This window comes from Aquila chrysaetos, chromosome 18, assembly GCF_900496995.4.
Source record: "Aquila chrysaetos chrysaetos chromosome 18, bAquChr1.4, whole genome shotgun sequence".
In the NCBI taxonomy this organism is placed as follows: Eukaryota; Metazoa; Chordata; class Aves; order Accipitriformes; family Accipitridae; genus Aquila; species Aquila chrysaetos.
In genome coordinates this window covers 20,731,724-20,756,483 of record NC_044021.1, presented here as the reverse complement: position 1 = coordinate 20,756,483, position 24,760 = coordinate 20,731,724, and the positions used below count along the sequence as shown (strand labels likewise).

The 24,760-nt window shown below is 40.9% G+C and overlaps 1 long non-coding RNA gene across 1 annotated transcript in view; it reads right to left on the bottom strand.

Moving 5' to 3' along the window:
• Positions 1–24,760, bottom strand: part of LOC115352952 — a 93,878-nt gene that overhangs the window by 50,579 nt on the left and 18,539 nt on the right. The window contains exons 6-7 of the long non-coding RNA XR_005930812.1: positions 19,951–20,043; positions 3,811–3,912 (exon numbers count right to left, since the gene is read on the bottom strand). This is a non-coding gene — a long non-coding RNA (uncharacterized LOC115352952). The remainder of the gene's footprint in view (positions 1–3,810; positions 3,913–19,950; positions 20,044–24,760) is intronic.

Sequence of the window (24,760 nt, the reverse complement as noted above, 5' to 3'; positions counted from 1 at the left end):
CGCAGTGTGGGCTGCATTTCAGGAAACACAGAGTTTATAGGCCATTACTACAGCTATCAGTTTTTGTCGTGCTCAGAGAACCCGCTTAACACTTCTGATGCTGCACCGTTATCAGTAATAGACATCCAGAGGAAAAGTATCCTTCGAGTATTCAAAGCCTAAGCTGTACATGCTTATCCACCGATATACCTAGCTTAATTTTGCTACATAACAACCTTATAGGTCTGGGATGGCTTCTAATACAAAAATATTTTCTTTACAGCTAAATTATTTTAATTCAGTTTTCTTCATATATGTGACCAGTTCCATAACCAATTAAAACACAGACACTGAAGACTCACGACAGTGCTTGGACATCAGAGTCTGATTGCACAACCCTCTTCAGGCAAACAGTTTAGCACCAGCAGCGATTACACAACACAAGTGCCTGAGAGCTCATCCCATCAGTGGGCATGGAAAGGAATAGCCTCCATGTAACTGTCAGCCTATTCTTCAACAAGTTAAACATTTGGCCCTGTTAAGTCAAGATGAGAAATGCAGTGAGTAGCATCCCCATCTTCTCTCCCACAAAGGGTTCCAAGTCTTGCCCTTCTCCTGGTGAAAGACAAGACCAATAATGTGTGAGCTGTTCTGAGATGATGATCAGTCCAGAAAGTTTTGATAATTGGGTGGCAATTAACCACAGTCGGGACATGACATTATTCAGATACAATGGACTAGCTCCTAGCTGCTGTAAATCATCAGTCATCAGAGAGCCTGACCCCTATGTAGTTTAGCTTAAGTTTCCATTCGGGACTTTTTTTGTTTAAGCAAAAGCTCAGCTAATCACCCATAGGCTCTCTATGCCCTGGTCTCATCCCGACAGAGGCAGAGGAGGGTATTTCTGGTTGATGTCTTCCATTTTCCAGCCATGCTTATTCCCCCCGAAAGTAAATGTTGCTTCGCGATAGCAGTCGTAAAGGCTGTGGTCTCACTGTAGGCTTCAGTGTCAGCAAAGCCCTGCATCATCTGGGGGAGGGCAGCAGCGTGGAGGACAAAAGTGGCAGTGTCTGGGGGAGCCCGCTGCCTCCTGTGACCCCGTCCCTGCGGGAGGCAGCCCTTCCACCCAGGCACTTCCCTTTCCTTTCCTCATCAGGCCTCTCAGACTATAAAAGCCCTAATGAAAATGAAACATGCACGTCAGATATAACAAGGAGAGGCTCAACTGCTGGTGAAAAAAAAAGAGTGTGAAATTACAGTATCAGTGTGAGAGGGAGAGATATGAGCCCTCATTCCCCAGGAGAGAATTTGAAAGTGTGTAATTTTTTCCATTCACAAGCAGCATTTAAGGGACAGCTTTTGGAAGCTGAGAGGAAGACCTGGAAGAAAAATAGCACGCACTTACAAGCAGAGTGAGTATTTTTGCCCTAAATGTTTGGGACCCTTTTTTGATACATCAGCTTGGTTTGGCATGGGGCCATGTGCGTGCACAGCCCTGGTGAGCAGGTGTGGCTCCTAATGTGTTCTTCTGTCCACAGCTAATGCTTTATCTAGCCTTTCTGAAGACCGAACAGCAAATCCTTTAGGGATCACCAAAAAAAAAAAAGAAAAGAAAAAGAAAAAGAGTAGGGTACAACTTTTTGACTGGCTTTCCTCTTCACGGAAGAATTTAGCAGTCCTGGGTAAGGAGGAGACTCGCCTGTGTCGGGTCTGGCTGTGGTAGGGGATACTAGCCTCTCGCACTCATGAGAATCTAATTTATTTTTAAAGAGCGCTTTAGTATAGCATAACAATATTACCACACATCTTGCTCAAGCAAAGAATTTTTCCAATCTATATTCAGTGCCAGATAGAGTAACTATAAAATGAGTTACTGTACCTTAAATTTCTGCCTTGGCTGTAGTGACAGGAAGCTAATTAGACAAACTGACCATGTCTTCTGGACCCAAATCCACATTACTTTGACACATAAGAATTACCAGCTGCATGAGAGCTCGTGCTTCTGGAGGGAGTTGAACTTAAAGGATGAAATAACAGGTAAAGGAGCGGAGAATGATGGCCACTGTGGGGCCCAAACCAGTAAAGCAGCAGTGTTTAAACTCTCTTCCAGCTAAACTTTAACACCTCAAAATGTGGCCAAAATATGTTAGAAGCATGTCTGAGGCATGAACACTGGGCTCAGACCGCATGTAAAACTAAGTTCTAAACACAGTTTGACTTTTCCAGGTTATTCTTAACTTCCAAAGACCAGCATATTGGAGCCAACTGCACACGCTAATCCTGATGGAGCACACCAGACATTTCATAGCCCACGAAGCTACTGACCTTCTTGACTCTGGCAAGCTTGCTGGGCAGTGATAGACCTGGACCTACCGGGGTTCAGCAGGCCAGGGAACAATCGTTTCAAACCTGGGCTTCACTTCAGCCATCAGAAGCAAAAACCTTCAGTCAGGCATGAGTGTCTTCTGATGCCTCTTTTGCAAGCATCTGAGTTTCTGGGAAATTACTCTTAAGAACTACTGTCTTCTTATAGAAAAAATCATCTGTCCTGTTCCCACCTCCTTATCAGAAGTTAGGCTTCAAAGTATGCCCAGATATTATATGGTCCTCTTTTCTGGTATTCCTACCTCTACAGTTAGATCCAAACATTTCAGATATCACTAAGTATCAAACAGGGAGAAGGGCAGGGTTAATATCAAATTAATCACATGTTGAAAAAACCTTTCTGAAAGGGATGAGCAAACTTCAAAAAGAACAAACACCCAAAATAATGGCTGCATCCCTACGAGATGTATAGTCCTTCCTTTTTCTTAGGTAGACTCAGCCAAAAAAAGGGGCACAGCATTCAGAAAGGAGCTGGGCCAAGGGATCTTATTGCTACTATTTTGTGTGTATTATTTGTATTGCTATAGCACTCAGGGACGTCAAATGGGGATTAGTGTCCCATTGAACTAGGCACTATAAAAACAAACATCACAAAGACAGTTCCCTGCCCCTGAGAGCTAATCTTTGGCCATTTTTCTGCAGCAACTGGCTAGAGCAGGGCATAAGGAAGTGTTTCAGGGTGTACTGCATGGACTGCATTTAACTTAATTTCTATAACCCTTGTCCTTCCTTAACCTACTGCTCCACTTCTGTTTGCTAACCTAGCTCATCACCTCAGTCTAAATTTAGTTTGTGAGCTTCTTGGACAAAAGTCTTTGTGTCTTTTCATTTGTTCTGTTTTTTCTTTTCACGTGGTTTTGAGCCACAAAAAAATAATATACATTACTGAAAACATGAAACAAAACAGCTTCCTTCTCTCTCTAAGAAAAAAATGGATATGATATATTTAAATGTGCATCTTGAAGCACTATGATTTTGTACCTCTGTAGAGCCTAATGTAATCCTATGGATCAATGAGCAACACAACTGGTATAGCAATACAAATAAAGAAGTCTGGTCAACATGTATATACGCACCAAGTACTTCTCCAGATGATATACAGACAAAGGAGATATATGTGCAAAATTATTCCCACTGCTTAAATACAAAAAAAGCTGCTGGTATACTGCATTGTGATTGATAAATCAAATTTGCAGGTCCCCATAAAGATAAAGGAATATGACAAAGTCAGGGCAATACAGTCTTGGCATTTCCAGGACCTGGAACAAAACATGGGCATTCTCCCATCTCTACAGTCATTCCTTCCAGGCCAGCCTCATGTCTGTAGCATCCTCCTCCCCTGCCTGCAGCCACAGCAGCTTCAGTTGCATCAAGAGACCATTTCTTGGCAAAGGAGGGTGTTGGAGCATTGCCAGTTTCTAACCTATCCTAGGGAAAAGGGACTACCTGGACAGAAGAGTCTGTAAGCCAATAGTTAGAGTAGTGCAGTAGGGTCCAACAGCTCTGCCGCCACCCATCCATCCCGAAGCTTAACAACCCATTCCTCCTCTAGAAGAGGAAAAAAAAAAAGAGGTATTTGTTTAAAAGACTGTAATGGAGAACTATAAACAATACGGGATGTTAGTTTACACAGAGTAGCAAGGGTACAGACAGCGTAATGGTGCAACTCACTCCTGTTTCCTCTCCAGGCCACGTGGATCTGCCCGATTGTCAGCTTCAAACACAGCGACTCTTTCCGCAGGCTTGCAAACCTCAAACTTACTCTGCCCAAAACAGCAGAGTGCATGATAAAGAGTATCCAAAGAAATTAAGGACTCCCTCAAATATCACTCTGCTTCTTTTCACGAGCAGCAGAGAAAGGGGGATCAAAGCTTTTGAAGGCAAATCTGCAAGCAAAAGTGTGCAAAATTTGTGAGCACGCGACCTTCCCCGGCCCAGAGTGCCGCACACTTGGGGAGGCACGGGGCAGCAGGAGCCCCTTCACAGCTCGGCAGTCAAGGCTGAGAGCTATTTGGATTAGATGAGGAATTTCAAGTGGAAACCATCTGAATGTGTGTGTGTGTGCGCCTGTGTGAAGTTGAACTGTGTTTAAAGAAAACAAATGGCTTCTTATAGAACCTCTGCAAGGTCCGGTTCTAAAGGGGGCATATGTAAGCCTCATTCTTCCTGCCATTGCAAACTTAAATGGGATCATGTGGGGTTTTTTTCCTGTTCTGAAAGTGAAGAATCAGGAAAAGACCATGACAGCAACAGTATGACTAAATTGGCAAGATATGCTGTAAATAGCTTTGATGCTAAACAAAAATAAAACAAAAAAAAAATCGTATTGCAGCCATTTTAAGATTTCGGCTTCCTTCTTCACCTCTGCCACTAAGCAGGCCTCCTCAACATGTGACAAGAAGAATTCAGAGGGACTCTTGCCAAGTGTTTTCTGACCCAAATCCTAGAGGTATCCTCCATCTGCAGCAACAGACAGCTCGCTGTGGTCTGTCATTACCTTCTGTTTGGTTTTCAACACCAGCTACCCTAGTTAATGAAAGAAGATGCAACCACCAAAGACAATGAACAGACAAATGTTAGCATTTCTGGGAAGCTTTGAGGAAGACTTCTCTAATCTCAAATAGGCCAGAATACAGAATAATAATGACTGAGGCATGCATATACAAGAGTATTGCTTTAGCGAACTAGGTGAGCTCAGCTATTAGGAAAACAGGCTGTATAAAGCCTGATGGAGAGGATTTAAGGACAGAGACGAAGGGCAGAGCTAACTGTTCAGTTGCTGTCACAGCACCACACCTCCCTACTCGGCCTCTATCTGCAGGCAACAAATTTCATAGCCTGAAAGCGCCAAGCAGTCAGAAATATTTTTCCTATAGGACAGAGACACAGCTCCACATCCCTAATGTTCTTCTATGTAAATGTTTGCATGCAGCCCTTCACATCTAAGGTTTGTAGCAATGCATGGTATTTAGCCAAATGCCATTCCCCTAAAGGGCAGCATATTTTTGTTCTTATAATCTTGCATGGAAATTGAAATGGACATATTTTAACATGGGAAAAGTAAACACATTTCCCTTCAGCTAGACACTGCTGAATCACTGTGCTGGTGATGATGGTGGCCTGAGATTTTTCCCTACACATTCCTGACCGAGATTCAGAAACCAACAAGGGAGTAAGTTCACCACAGAAAATTAAATCCCTCAATTTGACCTAGGCACTAGGCTGGGGATTGGATCTACTTAGCCAGAAAATATAGGCAGCACTGGCCTCATGAGCAAACCTCCGTCATTTTGTTCTTCATCAAGCCTTCCTATTTGATGTAACAAACTCCCATTTACCTACCGCATATACATGCTGTACTTAAAATGCTTGTCTTTGATAAACCATTCCCCCCTTTGAGGATCCATTAGGCCCAAAATGAATCGAGCCTAAAAAGCTACTTAAAGCTTTTGGAGAATTCTTTGGATTTCCAGCTTCACATTTCAGTTACTGCGATGTTTGCATTAAGATGCTTGTCTGAGTTCTGCCCTGCAGGATTCGGAAAAAGAAAAATGTTCTTTTTGTACTGAACACAACCGGTCGGCATTTAGCTATTTTTTGTGTATTATGACAGTACCATCTGGCATTCATCTGCCAGGTACCTCAGGAGAATGTCCCCTTCCTACTTGCCTGTATGATGCCGGCCAAAATGATAGAGTACACCAAAGGTTAACTTCCTGTAATATGGTCTCCTGGCTTATCTTGAGTAAGACAATAGTTCCTTTATATTCTTAACTTTGCATTTCACATGTTCTGCTGCCTGCCTGGAAAACAGGGTCATAAGAGATTCTTATGGGTCAGACACCTCCTAATGCGAAGCCAGGGATATTGTTAGCAAACTTAGTAACAACAATCTATAAGGCCAGTTGGCGATGCACATACAGAAGTAAATATGAAATAGAAATGGAAATTTGCCCAGTTAGATTTGTTCTGTTCCACTGAAATGCTTTGTACAGTGGAAGCATAAACAAAGCACTGCTCTTAGAAGTCACGGTTCACCTGCTGACTCAAAAACTCATGTCTGTCAACCAGCGTGAGAGAGGCCAAGGGGACTATCTGTTTGGGTTTCTCTTTTGGTCTCAGCCTAATTTATCTTGTCAGTTCCAAGATCTCCATTCCTTTCTTGAAAGGACAATAAAGGAAGTTTGGCTTAGCCATGCCCTCCAATTTGATTATTTTTAAGCAAACAAACAAGAACTTAGCATGGACCAGTTCAGATTGACTAGTTCAGCTGCTGAGTAACATCTTAAAGCTATTTTCATCCTAGCCCTTTCCTCAAACGGCAGTTCCTTCATCGCTTTCAGGATATATACTTTAATACTCCCAACCTGCTTCTTGCAAACAGCCTTTTCAAGAGAAACAAGCCAGTCTTGAGCAATTAAGACCTATAGATCTCCCTTCACTTCCTTCAAAGCCATTGTGGAGGTGCAGCTGAAACCCATTAAATTCAATTGAGCCCAAATGGCCCATAAGTCATATGGAAACTTCCTCTGGGCTTTTAACAAAGAGCCTTGCTTTAAATTCCAAATTACAAACAAATTCAGTCTGTTCAGCTTTCACATAAAACATAAAAATTAAAGAAAACATACAGAGGAAAAGTTGCATCAAATCACAGGGAGCATTATAAGAAAGTACAACCAGTTATTCTTGTTCTGAAGTTACATTCTCCAGTTAGAAATGTCATATTAAGTCATGGCAATATTTTCTTTAGTCTGGACTGGAAGCACGCTTTATTCAGTGTATCACAAAGTAAAACTGGTGGCATTCACCACCCCATTTTCTCCTCTGACTTTTCTCCACAAAAGCTAAAACTAATATATATTTACATATGTACATACAATATGATGTGTATATAATGTGTATATATGTATAATTATAATATATCACATACAGCTACCAGCCTAATCTCAGGTTCATATATAATAAATAGATAATAAATATTTATATACTATATATACTTAAACATTAAGTATTGCTTTATTGTGGGTCAGATTTTTATCAAGTTGACAAATATATTAATGTGGCTTTATATTGGAACTCTCAGTCTGTCTAAGATTAGGGATCAATATCTGTACTGTAAGATCATAAGTCAGCTAAACACTGAGAAGATCCAGGCAGATACTGAACTTGAAAATTATGCAGTAAAATTGTTCCATAATACATCTTTATTCAGACCCCCCATGGGACTGGCATGCTGTAAAAGCCTTAAAAAAGCCTCTATTTGAGGGTTAATTTCACCCTAAGGGCTCTGAGAATAACTGGAGGCCCAGATCTTTATAACTTTATATCAATTAATGTTTTTTACATTCTTTTTAATAAGAACTTGATGAAAAATATCCTGCTCTACCTATTCTATTTGGCACCTAAGTAACAAGTCATTAGAAGTATCTGAATCGTTTTTAAAAGTGCTGTGGAGTAATATTTTCTAAAGATAATGGGTCTGAGGGGCAGACACATGCATGTTCCCAAGGCATGTGAAATTGAAACAAAAAGTAGCAGGCATCCTTCATGGCTAATCAGGACCATGCCCAGCACTGCTCCAAGAAGTATGGGCTGGGTGGTTGATTCCTGTCCAGATCCAATGCCTTTGCCATGGTGGGGCAACATCCCTCGGATGCAGAGGGAGCAGGGTACCACTATCTGCTCTCGGACTTTGCAGCACCGCTGTGGGTCCGTCAGGGTGCTGGGACAGCGGGCTATCAAACCACAGTGACTGAGGCACGGACTTTGCCTCCTTCTCATGCCCCTGTGGCAAATGCAGCAAATCCTTTCAGCTGGTTTTGTACAAACCCATTGGCGAGCGCATGGTTTAGATTATTGCCATAAAACAAGCAGCTTTGTTTCTCCTATCCCTACTCCTCCTCCTCTCCCTCCCCCAGCCCCTTCTCCTAACCCTGTGCTCCTGCTGCTCCCTCTGTACCAGCCCAGAGCCACTTCAACTCACTGTACAGGCAGAAGAGCAATTCAGCAAAAGCAAACACTTTAACAGAGCCTCATACAACAAGCAAGAAGGATGACAGTGCAAAGGAGGTAGAACTGTGAAGCCAGGAATAGAAGGAGGAGAAGCAGGACTGAATTGTGTCAACAGGGAACAATCTGCTTCGTGGACCCACATCCTGAAAAACTTCAAGTTTGTTAAATTAGCAAAACGAAAGGACAGCTGAAATACATTGTTAGCCTGCATCTAAGCAAAAAGGAAAATGGGAAAAAAAAAAAAAGAGGTCAGCATAGTATATTAACAGATTGATTCTCACCCCACTCCTTTCTCAATATCTCCAGAAATTCATTGGTATTTAGACCTCACTCCTGGGACAGTGATAACAGAAACTACAGAACTTCTAAGACTGTGACTGAGGTCTGGGAATATTAAACAGACAACTAATTTCAGAACCATGAATGAAGTAACACCTACCGGGAAAGTTTTAGAGGGGGGAAACCCAACAAAAACCTAGAAAGAAAAAAAGATGCTGAAATACCAGTTTGGAAGAAGTATGTTCTCTGGTTTGTTTGGTTTTTTGAATTGTCCTGAATTGCAGCCACCATAGAAACACTCTAAATCTGAAGAAGTGTAGATGGGACACGCTGAATTTCAAGTAAGAGGGAGAAGGAAAGGGGAATCATGCTTGCTCTCTGCTGATTCCCCACTGCCAGGCAATAGCGAATTAAGACTGCCTGAGAAACCAAGCATGCTGAAATCACCCCTTCTGATGGATGAAAGTTATCTGGGGACAAATCCATCCCCAGAGATGTAACATGGTTACCCTAAGCTTCACAACCCTGAAAATGGCAAGAATTATAGTAATAACAAAATCCCCCTAAAAACACAAGCCAGTACTCTAGCTGTGTGGAAGGAAATACTCCAGTACAATTCAGCTGATGTCGTTTAAGGGGAGATATGAGGAATCTCGGGGTGAGGCTGCACCACTGGACACACCAACACCACCAAACACAGTGACACCTGTAGAGCCAGCACACCCCCACCTCCAAGCCCAGCTCTGACCCAGTTTATCTTGGGCTGACCCAAATACAGAAAAACATTGGCACAGGTCACTGTCAGGATACTTTTGTTTACAAGCTAACTCATGAGTGCTTTTCAGAACACTTTTTTTTTTTTTTTCCTGGGCAAAAGCTGTGACTTCTAATTTGAAAGGGGATTTAAAAATGGTTGTGATTCATGGGGATTTATGGATGTTTCCCAGGGAGTTTCAAAAGCTTGGACTTTCTTCCCACAACTCCCAGGAAATGCAGTTAAAAGTCTCCCACAGGTTGTTACTTCAGCGTGTTGGGACCAGCAGTCCGGGACAGCCACCCGGCAGTCCCTGTCCCAGTCCCTCCGAGGGGCAGGACCCCTACGGATGCTATCCACGGCTGCACACAAAACCGGGGGACTTGTGTGAAAACCATTCCCCAGTGCAGATGCGACCAGCATTAACTTGGACAACAGTTACGTGTAATTTCATTTCTGTATGTTGCTAATTTATAGAGAAACAGCGTAGGACTGGAGGCCAATGGAACAAACTGCGGGGGCGGAGGGGATGCTCCCTTAAGGCAGTGAACATTAGGAAATTTCTTAAGCCAAAAGCACACTGAGGACACCATTATATTTAACCTAAGAACGATTTTGCATTAATCCCGATTTAGCCACTGAGATTTTCAGCTCCAACTGGTTACAGCAAGTAATGCACTGGAAAGCCCTGGGTGAGGCCTTCTCCCTCACCTCCCTCACATAGGACTCACTTCCAAGAGCTCTTTAAATGTCAGTCCTTGAGCGGTAGGTCTCATGCACCAGAGCCAATTGCCTTGCACAATCTGAAGGGAGAGCTTCCGCGTTTTGCTTTGCAGCTACTTTTACTCTGCTGTTCACCCTGAACATTGCCTTCAGTGATAAAGCTAAAAAACCCCACCCTTGCTCGTTATCCTGACAATATTTAATTCTGACAGCACATTCAGTATACTTCATGAAATATGCAACCGTGTGACTAATGAGGTATTTGCACGTAAGGGCCATATACTGTAAATTGCAGGGCAATAAATGTAAAGGAAAACCATGAACTGATCAGCCAGCTGTTAAAGTGATGCAAAGTGTCTCTTATTAAATGTGTTGTGTTATATCCAGATGCTGACTAGAACTCAGCCGTGGCTCCCTCAGTAAAGCTTCACCTTAAAAAAAGTATAGGTCTCCCTTTCTGTTATTACATGTGAGCTCCCTACTTTTCAAATACCGATGAAAAGTTCACCTCTCTACTGCCTCCCTGCTTTCCACTCATCATGTAAGGGGAGTACTATTTTGATTTTATGTGTGTGATTGCGTCCGCTCCGGTGCTAAGCATCCTATCAGCATATGACCAAATAGCAAAGCTGACATTTTTGCCATGATTATCCACGAAATGTGTTTCCTACCTCTGATTTACAAGAGCCCTATTCATGAGAAATGATTAATAGCTCACTAGCACTGCCAAAAAGCACATAAATCTAGACATGCTCTATGCTCCTGACATGCCGCTCATCTCGTAGATATGTTCAGATCTCTCTCTCTCCCTCTCTCCCGCTTATCTGTGTCTGATCCCCAATGGGCATACGCTTTTGCTGATTAGGCAATACAGTTGCTGACTGGGACAATCTTAGGTTATATTACTGATGGCACCCAATTAGAGGTTGCAGAAAGCAGTGTCCTTCCTGGCTTGTACTAGACAAGCATGATTAAGTGTTAAATGCCTTCTAAATTAACAGGCAGCATCACCCATGTGTCTGTTACAACTTATCAGGGTAAGAAACCAGCTCCATTGCCAAATTTTCACTGTTCGCAGTTAGTTTCCCAGGCTGTAAACTAACAGAGCCGAGAAGAGGGCAAACTGCATACAAGCATACACCTGACTCATCTGATACTTAACTTATTCAACAAGGTTTCATACACTTGGCATTAAACATGCCTTTAAGTGCCCCACTCAGATGTGATAGATTTAAACAAGCACTGTCTGAACCAGGGCCCATGATATCATTTCCATCCCCTCACCACCACCCCCCCCCCCCCCCCCCCCCCCCGGTCTAATAAAAGCTATTTCACAGTTCTTGAGCATCCTTCTTCTGAAGATCCTAGAGTGTTTTGCAATTATTAAAGAACAGATCATACCATGCCTACCCATTTTATTCCATAATTTCAATGGGGCTGCTAGCACAGCAAGACACACACAAAAAAGTAGCTCATTGTGCCTAGTACGTGAAGAGAATATCAAGGTTGCAGTGCTTTCCCTACATGTATCCACTATGACACAAGCCTTTAATTGTACGATCATGTTCTACTTTACAAATAATACAGGGTACAACATGCCTTTTCCTTGCTGACTTTGATGCAGACGGGTTACAGCTTGCAACCATTTTTCATTCCTGTATTCATGATGTTCACTGTTGTTACAATATGGTGCATTTTTCATTTAAGATACTACTATCAGACCTCAGAATCACACACAGCTCCCACTGACTTCTCTGGAAACCCCAGCTGTAATAAAGAAATCAATATTATAATTAATAAAATAATTATAATAGCTTACTGTTTTCTCTAGGTGTGTTTTGATAATATTCTTGGCACTCGTGTTCTGCTCAGTTTTTTTCCTTCTTAACTTCCTCATGATTAATTACGGGTCCAAGCTTACAAGCAGCTATCAACTTTTGAGTGCACCCACCCAGAATTTTGCCAGATCACACATTTTCAACAGATCCTGTTTGCAGCTGACTCATTGGGCTTTATTACTGCACAAACTACTTCTCAGGTAAATACCTGGAGCGAATTGCACCAATGTGAAGGGATATCTTGCCTAGTTGGACAGTCTTTAGAAGTGTAAATGCTGCTCACTTCTCCACATACCTTATCTTGAAGCTGTCTGGTACTTTTGCTAAGTAACAGATATGCTTTCTTTAAAGCAGTGCTCAATTGTTTCTTTAAAGAGTGAAGAGTGGCCTATATAATTTTCACTTCTGTGCCAAGGATAAGAAAGTTATTAGAGTTGCTTCTCTGGCCATTGTATCACAAATTCTTTCAGAAGCAGAATATTTCATTACTGTTTCTTGCCATGACCTGATGTCCAGATATGTATCCTGCACAGCTGTATGTGCAGCACTAGGCATGGGCCACATCCCTGAGAAAGAAGAAGCTGATGATATGAACAGGTGTTCATTGCGGTTGTATTTTGTGCAATGCTGTTTGCAAACTACATAATCACACAAAGTAAAAAATCAAACAATAACAGCCACTTTCGTTGCTCAGCATGCTCTAGCCTCCCTGGCCAGTGAGTCATAAGCCCCAAAGGGCCTTGACTCTCCGCTGATTCCTAAGCCATGCTTGCAGCTTCTTACCCAACTTACTTCTGCTGCATTTGGAACCAGTCTCTCAGGCTGCATGGCCTAATTCTGCTCAGCCTTTGCTTTGCTTGATTACTGCCTTCCTACAAGCAGCTAAAAACATGTTTAAATATTCCTATCATTTAGCCCAAAGGAAAGCTGTTTAGCACATTTAACATCTTTACCCAGATAGGAGACTTTCTACAGATGTAAGAACCATCTGATGGCAGCCACTAACACCTTCCTGTATAAAAAAAATACATTTCTAAAAGAACAGCTACATGCAAAGTAAATAGAGAATTCTTCCATAAAACAATGCAACTTGCTGCCCCAAGTACAAAAGGAGATTTTTTGAAAATGGTAAGTTACAAATAATGAATGGTATTTTTCCACTCTCATTTCTGTGATGTGTGCAAAGCAGAGCAGTTAGGATGAGCTGTTAATTTTACCATCTTCCAAATGGCAGAATCAAGGCAAATGGAAACTGTGATGAAACCCCTATCTAGTGGGTATCTACTCACCTCTCAGCTTTCCAGATAATACAAAACCTTTGTTTTCCTTCACGACTGTGCTGAATAACCTACAATTGGATAGATCACACACAAAAAGACCCATCCTAAAAAACTTTCCATGTACTTTTACCAGTTCGTATCTTTTCTCAGCCATTTCACTGGAAGAACACCACACCAACTTCTCTGACGTAACACCCCTTAGGTAACACCCCTTAGCGGCGCATGTAGGAAACATTATCTGTCGGGTTGGCTGCACTATCTAATTAGAGATCTCCCAACAGCTCATCTTCACTAAGTTTCATAATTACGTGACTCCGAGCGTCAGCGATCCTCACTCAGCAATTCCATGGGACCTTTCTCGGTAGACACTGTTTACCGTATTTCTTTTATTTTCATTCTTATTTCACCATCTGCAGTACTCAGAACAGTTTTCAGATACCCTTTTTTCCACAAGAGATGTTTGTTGCTTTGGAGACTCATACTGAAAGAAGCACAGAGAGGAATAAATTACATTTGGGGTATTTCATTACAGCTATAACCTCAAAGGTAGGAGGAAAAGACAGAGAAGCTTAAAATAACTTTCATTCCTCTTGTCCACAAAAACATACTGTCAAATTAGATATTTGTATTCTGGCAGTTGATGATATATTTACAAGGGCTTTTCTGCCTGTCTCCTTTTGCATAACAAAATGCTCTTACTCAAGGTTTGGGCTATTTCAAGGTTTGTCCAACGCTGGCTTATTCTATGGCTAACAAACAAATGCATTATTTAAACAAGGAATGCCCAGAAGAAGTAAGTGTAGGAATCAACACTCAACTTGACCTTATCCTCCTTCAGCAGGTGCTGTACTTTCACAGACATGAATACGGCTAGAACAACTCTCAGGGAAAGAAAAAAAAAGGAGGAAATTATTTTCATGGATCATTTGCCCTAACTATCCAAACTTGGTTTCTATTGATTTATAAAAATAACTAAAAAATAGCATTTGAATTCAAATTAGTGACATAAAGAACCATTACACACTGAAGTTTCAGATGGTACTCTGCATGTTCGGGGTGTTGTTTTGGTCATTCTTAAATCAAAAAAGGAATCTGTCTACTTTAAGTTCATGATGCTGTTTTTTCAGTAAAGAAATTAATGGATACCAGTACCCAGTAAGACTTGAAATGTAGGAAGCAGCTTTCTTTACCACTGTTCATTTTTCAAGAGCATGTGTTTAAACCTCAAACACTTAATGGGAGCAGTGTATACTCCCATCTGCTTGCATATCTAAATGATACCAAATAAATCCTGACATGCTTTGGGAGAATTTTATCATTAAATATTTTGCACACATCATCTTGACCCTTACACAGCTTAATGAAAAAAAAAAAAATCTGAGTAGCATAAAAGTTTTTTCCTAAGCTAAGAGAGCCTTACATGACCTAAGCTCTATTTTCTTTACTTAAACAAATCAAACCAAACAAACAAACTGAAAACCCAAACCTTGAGCTTTCTGAATAAATTAATCCTAATTAAGTAAGGAAAGTAAAAGTTGGGTGGTTCTGGCACCAGCAGAATCAAAGCACATTCCATTATTTAGCTAATACAAGCAAGTTTGTAAAACAAACTATACCTTTGTTCTGTAAATTTTGGAAGTTAGGCTTTGGACAGATGTTCCCTGCTGGATGCAGACATGCCAGCGGAAGGTTATAGCCCCAGCTGTTGATCATCACTTCTTTGCAGAGGTTACTGCTCCCTCACATTTGTTGGCAGAGCTTCCTTAGAGAAACACTCCCGAAGCCACGTGAAGTTGAAGTGAGTGGCGTTACTATTTAGACAGTTTAAGCTAACTAGCACAGCTGCTGAAGGAGTTCGTGCCTGTCTGTACCTTTAAACTTCCACTGTTCACAAGACTCCAAGTTTTCACAACTTCTTGTCAGGGCAGCTTTTCTCACCTTTTTGTGTAGCACCAGAGATCAAATCCCGAATGCCACACTTGAATATTTAGCCTTAAATGCCTCCTAATTAAACACTGACAACTGCGTTAAATATGCTAGCAAACTACAGTCCTGTTTCAACTCTAACTTTCTGCTTTGATTAGCTTTCAAATCATCTCCACCAAGCTCGTGGTCTTAGAAACAACAGTCAAAACCTATGTTATTTCACTGTGCAAGGGCATCCTGCAGACCTGTGTGACACATCTAAGGAGGCAACGTGCACAAAATGCAGCTCTGATGCAGTGCTGTCGGGAGGCACCAGGCTATGCGCAGAACACAGTACTTCAAACGTGCTGTGGTGCTCTAGACAAGCTCCTCACCTTTCTCTGCTATTTTCCCACCTACGAAATTGTGAAACTTTTGCAGAGTTCTTCGAAATCGGAGTGGAAAGTTCTATGTGTTTGTGTGTGAGAATTGTTATTAAGAATATAGATCCACTATTCCTTGGCAAGTTAAAAAAAAAAGAAAACGCATCATAGAAATATTTAATCAACAGATAATTAGTATTGGTATATGAATGGTTATGACTTCAGAATAATGCAAGGTCTATTTTCTCATTCTTTTATAAGTAGTATGTATCTATGAGTAAATCCCAATATATCTCCAATTAAGGGATGCATTGAATTTACAACTGTTTTTTGAAGGATTTTTTCTGGTTTTTCTCCTGGCAGGAAATTGATTGAGCTGCCTAAAATGTCATTCACAGCAGGCTATTTATGTGATGACGTTTCTATCCAAGTGAAATTGCTATGTCTAACACCTTTTTCCTCTCCAAGGAAAAATACTATTTTGCAGACAAAACAGGAAGTTATCCAAGGGTTGAAGAAACGAATTTGCTGGTTCTTTGCTTCAGTGTAGAATTACTTTATTTTCATGCATTTGTCTATCTCCTCTACTGCTTGAGCTACAGATAATGATAATACCAAGTAGCAAATTATATGCCAAATATCACATTAAAAGAACATTATAGATACAAAGTCAATCACTCAAAACTTACAACCTTCCAAGATTTCCCAGACAATTGCATTTCAGGCCCCTTGGTGTACACATTGCATGCAGGACTATGGATGACATGACTATTTTTTCCTGAAGCCATTTCCTCATTTAGTGGACAGACTAAATTCTAATTATTACACAGATGAATGTTCAACGCGGTTTTCTTTATTTCTTACTGCTCTCCATGAGGCACCAGATCTTATTTACTGACCTGTACTGAAGACTTGCTACGAAGACAGGATTATGAATGTCTGTTGACTTTTCTGTCATGCCATCCTTGTACTACTCGAGTGCTTTGCAAGCAAGAAATCACTCGTGTGATTTTGTGAATGGGATGACCTTCCCCTCATTTCCGCAGGTGAAAAGATTATGTAATGATAACCTGGAAAATAGTAGTTATTAAGTAGCTTCACTTACATCTCTGCAATTAATTTATTTTCCACCACATCCCTTCTATATTTTAACAGTTCTTGAGCTCTTCTTGCATGTGTGCTAGGACATTTGTAAAGCCTGGGTGCTGGCAACATTGGGACACATTCCTTCTACCTCCCAATTATTGAATTCTTTCTCCAAACCATTGGAGCTTCTCAACAAAATGGATAGACACATTTATTTTTAAGACAAGTGAAAAAGCAACACATTTCTCTTAAACTCGTTCTCAGGAAAAAAAAACCAGAAATCAGCCATTTTTTCTGAACCTTTAGATATTCAGCCAGATGCAGTCTCCAGGTCTGTACATTTTCAGTCCGAATAATATACATTTGACAAATTTATAAGCAACTGAAAACAGGGTCTTGTGATGAAAAGTGTCAAGCAAGCTTAATTATAGGTGGCATTCATAGCTTCACCTATAATTAATATCTCCTGTGAGGAGTCTGCCAGTAATCCAGATAAGGCAGGCAGCACAACGACTCTCTGCATACCTACACAAAAGAGCAAGGCTGCGTTAAGAGGTCTCATTCGTTCCTCTGATGATCTGAAACAAACAGGCATCAAATGATTTACACCATGTAATCAGTGTTCACGACCTCAGCAGAGTACCTGAATACAGCACAGAAGCAAAAATGAGCATCTAAGCCCCCTTCTCGACATTCATACATACGAACCAGTAAGCTGGTGAATTATTACCGCATAAGGAAGCCAGAAAGGAAAACTTCATTTGCAAAAAAACCCACTTCTAGCTAGCCTGGAAGAAATAGGTGACTTAGACCCAGCCAGTTTTTACCCTGGTGAGTCACAGCTAGATCTGTCCTGATATGGCCAACAGTAATTACCAGACACATCTTCTCATGGTTGACACTATACCATAACGGAAAAGATGAGAAAGGAAAAGGCCTTGTCCCTAATAAACTTGGCTCTGTGTCATTGTAAAGAGCACCTTAAAATATGACTGACATCTGCATTCCCCTTTGTCTTATTCTGCTCATGTTTCTAAAGCCAGCTTTTCTCCAGCTTGGCTCTTATGTGTGTCTATGGACTACGTGAGTAAATCATTGCTCTATCACAGCTCATTTACTCAACATACTACAACGTACTGTAGTCCTATAAAGGGCTAAGAAATACTTGATTTGAAACTCTGTAGTACACTACTGCACTTAGCAGAACCACTAAATAATAGTAAAATAAAATCTGTCATTAACTGAATAATTGTATTATTTCCCCCCATGGAAGTAGAAGGAAGCATATAAACAGTTCATGTCTTTTTATGGAAATGAAGACCAACTCATTCAACTAGCTACGGGGTGGTTCCCTGTTTTTTAAATCAGAAAAATATTTTTTAGCACTTATTTATGTTTTCAAGATTGTCTTGACATCTGTTCTTAAAAAGCACAATGAAGGGCATACTTTTAATGACAAACACTGATAAAATATGGTAACACTCTGTTTTTCCCTGCTGCAGAACTGCCAACTAATAAGGATTTGCATGACTAAGCTTCTATTATGCTGACATATGCAAAACTGAGGAACAATCATTCTTTCTCCTTTGACAACACTTAGAAGGGAAACACTCCTTTTACTCTCCTTTAGGACATGTTGGGCCTCAGACAAGATGAACAGTATCTTTCAACCAAATCAATTTTTAAATGGACGTTTAAATGCTGAGTTCTCTTAAGCAGAGACACTTGGATAGCAACCTTATTATGTGAGCTAAAGGTCACTAGGGATTTTACTAACACTTGCAAACATACAGTAGCTCATTTGACATGTCTCTACACAGAAACCACCACACCATTTGGAATCCACTTCTTTGAACCTAAACAAATGTTTAAATAAGCTTCTTGAAGCACCTTTGCAAAACTCCCAAATCTGTGATCAATATATAGGATTTAAACAATATCCAGCTAAAGGATAAAAATGTTAATAAACATTTCATTTCATTTTCAAGCTTATGGTTATTTTCACAGCAGTAACTACCATTGGCCAACTTTCCTCTGGGAGCAGCATCTGTGGGTCCAATTGACTTGAAGTGACTGGCAGGTGCTCAGCTGCCCAGAAGAGTGTAATTTATTGGCCTAATTTTAGGCACAAATTTTAAAATGTTGCCCTCCTTCAGGATGAAATTTCTCCTTATTTACTCAGTATCTTCCATTGTACTGCACAGTGTATCACAACTTAGATTTCAACATAGATCACAACAAAATGTAAATAAAATGTAATTCTTGGCTAAGGTGCTTAGGGGTAATGAGGCACCATTTCCTTTCTAGACACCCAATCCATACCACAACTTACAGCGTACATCTATTTGAATGGCCATAAACTCAGATGTGTGTATCTCCGACCTATCTAGAGCATCTAGATACCACATATATAAAATAAGACATATCCTTATCATTTCTAATAAAAAAAGACAGTATATTTTTAAAGATAAAACTGTCAGTTGCAAAATGTTCGGAAACTGGCTAACAGAGTACAACTATTATGTCATCTCCCTCGTGTAATCTCCCAGATAGGGTGAACAGCCTGTGGAAGTCTGTATGAAAGAAGCATTTCAAGGTAAAACATATGATGCCCACATTTGTAAAGATACAGAAAGAGAGCTAGTATTCAACACACATCAATCTCAACCTCTTGCAAGGAATTAAATGGACTTTGGATGATAAGCCCAGTTTGGCCAGCGATTACAATTGCTGACAAAAAGATTCTGAAAGTTACTGGAATTGCATTTAAAGCATGGGGGGTGGGAGGAAGAGGCCACTGCCACACAGCCCAAATGTATCACTGGTACGGTCACACCTTTGACAACTTATTGCTGCATTCTGGATAAACTTTCATTAATGGTAATCACCGGCAGCCATTTTCAGCTTAGTTTTGTACATAATGAGGCTTAAATGATTGTGCTATGTGCCACTTTCCATCTGCTTACCTCTTCCCACTCCCTCCCTCTCCCCCAACCTCCCCCTCAGAAAACTTTCTGAGCTGTTGGCCAACCCAAATTAGCGATTGCTCTGAGGGAAAAGCAGGCAGAGCTCAGCTGCTACAGTTGGCAGCAACCAATTGCCCAGCTAGTACTGGGCATGCACAGTGCTGAGCTAGTCAATGTGCATGCTGCTCTTTACAGAATGGCATACCATAAAAGAAATGGAGAAAGGTCAACACCGTGAAGGGGATGGCACAAAGGACACCAAGTCAACGGAAACCGCATTTTATTAGTCCCACTGCTCACAGACTGACTTTTTTCCATGGTGATTCTCCTCTCTATGGTCTGTTTGCATTTGGTACATACCCACCGATAGCACTGGTACTGTCAGAGCATCACATGGGAAAATGCACTGATGAAAATACAGATTTGCGTTTCTAGTGGCCTATCAGTGGTCACCTGGAACAATCAAAAGATGGAGATGACATGAGAAATAGAAAATAAATGTAATAATTCCAGAATAAGAAAGTAAGCCTCAGTGCAAATCTTTCCTGAGTAACTATGCATGTACATACAAAATTAGGATAGTTTTCCGCTTACTGGTTTTTCAGCTTTTCAGCAACTCACCAAGTATTATCTTAATGCCGAGAATAATAACTACCCTTAAAACTTATCGGTAACTACCAAGTGTCCTGAAGAAGACACACATTTTCATCCTCTCTCTTTGTTCACCTCCAGGACCACTCTCCTCAAGCAGGGAGTCCTTTGTACTAGGATTTAGGCTGAGAAACCCACACTCACAATCATAAGAAAATCAGATAAATAAGGATAGAATTAACCCATGAATTAATTATTTGGTAATACTGTCTTCCAAATTAATGTCTCCTTTGGATTATCTGATGAATGCTGCAGTTAAGTAACTTTCTTTTGATCCTCCTACTGGGAAATATAGAAAGGATGAGATGGTGGGGGTGGAAAGATAATTATGCTCAAGAAGATGACAGTATCTTATCCATACTAGGAAGGTTAAACTCAAGTAGTTCCTTCTCAAGACTCCTACTACCAAGTAGGGAAGCCAGCGTGAAGCTGTTGAGCCAGTTTCAAATTGGTACATGTTCTCATGCTCTTGCGACACCTGGCATATGGTGAATGCACTGAGACTTGTAAAAAAAACAGTGATTCATTGTTAATAGTTCAGAAAAGAGCCAGAGATTCATGGTAACCCTGTATTTCTGGAAAACTACATCTACACCCCAATTTTTATCTGTTTTATGAGACAGAAACTGCAGGTGAGGTTGAGAACAGAATCTGGATCCTGATCTGTTCTACAAAATTTTGGGGAGCGTTACTTAAATCCACAGTTAATCTGTGCAGTATTACGTATGGTGAGCCATGGAGATTCAAGAAGCGACCCCACAGTCAGGAAGACCTTCTGATGTGAACTGTGCGCTTGTAAATGGTCGGCTCAGCCTCACACAAGTAGCTTCATCCACGGGCTGAATTGGATCTCTGCTCTGTTGCATTGTAATGGCTGAATTCTGATCTCCTGGTTTACACACAATTACTTTTCAAAAAACAATCACATTTCATGTGTGACTATTCCAGAAAAGTATTGATCTGCATTTGCATAAGGATCATATAAGGATTTTAAGTAACTTTTTTTATCAAAAACTTGCCATTTTACTCTCCCACCTGTGATTTTCCATAGTTAAATCTCAGGGTCTGAATTCCACACTTTGATATCTCTGACAGGCCGTTTTACCATTAAAAAAAGGCATGTTAATTACTTCTCTTGTTTAAAATAACTTCAGTGCTGCTCCAAGCTTAGCAGGAGAGATGTTCAGATTTAGCAATCCCTGCCACTTTCTTTCTTCCTGTCCCATCAACTCTGCTTAGCACCAGGAGTGAGAAAATCAAGAAGACAAGCCAGCCAAAGTGAGGCTGACCCTGTGGAAGAAGCGGAGCTCGTAAAAGACACAGAAGGGGTAGGCACACACATAGAGGATAGGTGGACTGAGGAGGTAGTTGAGCAGGTCTGCTAAGTTGGGGGATGATATAGAGGGAGTATGGGGAGAAGACCTAGGAAGTGAAAGCATGCATAGCTGTGTAATGGGAGGCTAAAGTGAAAGGATAAGCCAAAATGTCAGTTCTTGGAGCACTGAAGTGGAGAACCTGCCCTGTCGTTACTCCTGAGTGACACAGACTGGTCCTCCAGGGTCGTGGCTATTACCCCTGCCCTGCGTGAGCACAGCATTTCTGCACCAAGTCATCAGTGCATCTAATCGAAGGCTCGCAATAGAGCAGCTGCCACGCTGCCCTCAGGAGCAAATGCAATAGCACCAGGGACTCTTTTCATAAGGTACTACCCTGTGCTGGGAAAAAATTAACTCCCAAGAGACTGGATGTCCACATACAGCAGGTACAAAATGCACAGCTAAGCATTATAAAGTCTTGGATCAAGCTGGGTAAGCCCTCATGAATTCTGGGCAAGCTGTGGATTTGAAACCGTACTTCACTGGGCCCAGGCTCAGTTCTGCTGTAAATCAGAACGGAGGAATCACCAACAGATAAACAACATTGTAAATCCTGTTGCTTGGCTTCTCTTTTCATTGCAGCACATGGCATGTGGCACCAAAGACACTGAATAAAAATGCACCCCCAAAAATTTAATAATCTTTAAAATTGTACTCCTCCTCCCACTTCATCAATTACATTAATAACACCATCAATATGCCAGACAACAGACCTTTCTCTAAGTAAATGAGATCTAAGCTTGTGTTCAACAAATTAAAACATGCCAATAAATTAAGGTAACATATACCAGCCAGGTATAAACTTCATCCAGGCCAGCAAAAGTGCTAGTAACCATGACTAAATTCAGCCTCTACGTGCAGAGCCCTGCCTGTATTTTTTTGTATTTTGTTAACAATGCAAAATATTGAGGTTATTGTTTAAACATATATTCCAAAGAATACAGGAACAGATGGAAAATCAAGAGATAGATGACGTGATAGGGAAGAAGTTTACATTTACATCAGTTAGTCACACTGCACCTCCTGGTTCTCTGGAAAATGTAAAAAGCAGGCAAGAGAGTTACATGGGGCAAGACAGCAAGGAGCACATAAGGCTGGGTTTGTTCAAAAGTGCTTCCACAAAAGAAACAGCCATAGAGCTATCCAATCCAACCTCACATCTGCTTCCAATTTTATAGTCTTCTGTGTCTTTGATGAAAATCCAATTTTTCCCAAAAGGAATTGCAGCACAGTTGAGTAAAGAAAGGTCTATTGATAAATCTAATGCATCTTTTACAGAGTGTGATGCTTCAGGGGTTTGGCGGTGGGGGGAGAGGGGGTTTGTCTCATAATGTTGTGCTGCATCTCTAAAGCTCCTTTTACATGTCACCACTTTCTAACCTAAGAGGCAGCCTATTTAGAGCAAGACTGAACTAGAAGCTCCAAGCTAGCTCCTTTTTTTTTGTCAGAGTCCCCAGGCATCTTAAACACTCACCTCCATCTAACCAGACACAGTCTGAGATTTTTTTTAGTGCACGTTTTTAAGCAATGTGAGGTAGCACACATCCAAATCCACTTGACACCAGCATGTCCTTTTGACACCCTCTCCAAAGAGAACAGCAAACAAAGAATAACACTTCAACAATAAATAGTGCTTATTTTGTTATGTTTCTTTCATACATGCCCAAGAAAATTCCTTATCCTACAATGAGCACTGCTCTGATAGTTCTTTACAGTAATAATAGCCCTACTTACGGGCTAGTTCTCATTCCACCTACTTATACTAAACTCTTGGCCCTTTCAAAGTTAACAGAAATCAACAGGGACAAGACACACTGCTCCTGTTTCAAGGCACACAAAAACTTTGGGGTCTTGTCTGTCATCAGCCCACTATTTTCTGCTCTGCAGCCTTGTTGTCAGAAACAGTCCCCAGGCTACACAGGACACATAGCTTTTCAGGGGGACATGAAAGGTACTATAAATTGCCATCCAACACAATTGAGCCAGAATTCTGACTGGTATAAGGATGCAAAATTCCACTGAAGTCAGGGGGCCTGTGCTCATTAATGTCAAGGCTTCATTTCACCCATTAAAAAGTGAACTGTCAGCGAAGCTATGCTCTGTGAACTCTTGTGGGATTTCCTGCCTTCTTAAGTTACGCATTTCCAGTTTACCTATAAGCCCAGTCTAAATGCATGAATTTAAAATAAAATGGGTTTCTAGAGACACAGGATAGACTGTCTACATTACATGCTGCTTCCACTGTCAAAAAACCCCAGATATATAATGTTTTAGTGTAAAAGCACACCTATCCTCCTAACCAACCTGGGTGGAGGAAAGGCAGAGTACTCTTTGATGAGATAGGAGGGTCAGGTCAACTATAGGACAAAGGCCTTAGTGCTGATCTTGCCTTTTTTGCAATGTAAATCTACACGGATTGTACAAGTTAACCTGCTGCTTAAGAAGGACAAAAAAAATACCCAAACAGCCCAATAACTTTTTCCTTTTCTGCAGCCAAGACAAAGCCATGAACAATGCGATACTAGTGCTAATTTACTTAACATAATTTCTTATTTGAGCACCTGTCTGGGGGTCTGTGGAAGCATTGGGACTGGATAATCTGCTGAATGATCTTTAATCAGACAGTAATATTAGGTGCTAATAGCTCTGATAAAGGCGCTGTTTAACCCAACTGTTAACACAAAGGCATGCCTGCCACAACGACTATTTCAACAATGCATTTGCCAGTCATATTAATTAAAACTAATTCCTTGCAGGCCACAGAAAGCACAGAGTAAACCCACATGGAAAATGTCTAGGTTCTACCATGACAAATCACATTAAAGAAAAAAAAAATTAAAACTATCCTAAGGCAATGAAATTTGTCTCAGAAAATGTACTCTCTTGGAAATTCTCAAATTGTAAATTCACAGCAAAGTAAAAGGCCTTTAATAGAGTCTTCTAAATGTGTAACTATATATCTGTGGCTCTGTCCTGTGACTTCATACTAGTCACTAAAATCTTCTACTAAGTCAAATACAAAGCACTGAACCTTGCTAAAAAGGTCCTGAGGTGACAGTTATTTACATGTCATTTAGATGATTGCCCAAGACTAGAGTGGTTTAAGTGAAGCAGCGCAGTTAAGTCTCCCAGACAGGTTAGCA